Source organism: Momordica charantia (assembly GCF_013281855.1).
Source record: "Momordica charantia cultivar OHB3-1 chromosome 3 unlocalized genomic scaffold, Mcharantia_2.0 BLBB01000003.1, whole genome shotgun sequence".
Classification (NCBI taxonomy): domain Eukaryota; kingdom Viridiplantae; phylum Streptophyta; class Magnoliopsida; order Cucurbitales; family Cucurbitaceae; genus Momordica; species Momordica charantia.
Genome location: NW_028275161.1, coordinates 9,872,639 through 9,873,258, shown reverse-complemented (window position 1 = coordinate 9,873,258; position 620 = coordinate 9,872,639). Strand labels below are relative to the sequence as shown.

The following is a 620-nucleotide window of genomic DNA, read 5'->3' as shown; positions in this document are numbered from 1 at the left end:
TTTTGGAGGGCAGGAACATGAGGATCCACATGATCATCTGAAATCATTCATTCAAATTGCAAATGCATTTCGATTACCTGGTATAACAGACGATGCTCTGAGACTAACACTATTTCCATTTTCTTTGAAGGACCAAGCTAGAGCATGGCTCAATGCATTTCCACCGGGATCCATCACCACATGGGGTCGTTAATGGAGAAGTTCTTAACAAAATTCTTCCCACCTACTCGCCACGCTGATATCAGAGAGGAGATCATCTCCTTTAGACAGTATAATCGTGAACCTGTTCACGAGGCGTGGGAGAGATTTAAAGAACTAATCCGGAAATGTCCGAACCATGGCTTGCCGGCATGCATCCAGATAGAACATTTCTTTAGAGGTTTAGATCATCCTACTAAGATGATGCTAAAAAATGCTGCCAACGGAGCCTTTACAAAGAAGACATTCAACGAGATAGTTGACATCCTAAATGACTTAGCTTCACACAACGAACTATGGTGTTCGCAAAGATCTAGGGCAGCACCAAAGAAGCAAGATCCAGCTGGAGTTTTGGCTCTGGACATTGCGACCTCGATGCAAAAAGAGATGGTTACAATGAACCAGAGGCTAAAAGAGATGGC

The 620-nt window shown here is 43.4% G+C and overlaps 1 non-coding gene across 1 annotated transcript; it reads right to left on the bottom strand.

Annotated features, from left to right (window-relative positions):
• Nucleotides 1-237: 237 nt before the first annotated feature.
• LOC148212330 (small nucleolar RNA R71) lies at nt 238-344 on the bottom strand. Its single transcript, XR_015790057.1, has one exon. It is a non-coding gene; the product is annotated as a small nucleolar RNA R71 (small nucleolar RNA).
• Between the last annotated feature and the right edge of the window lie 276 nt (nt 345-620).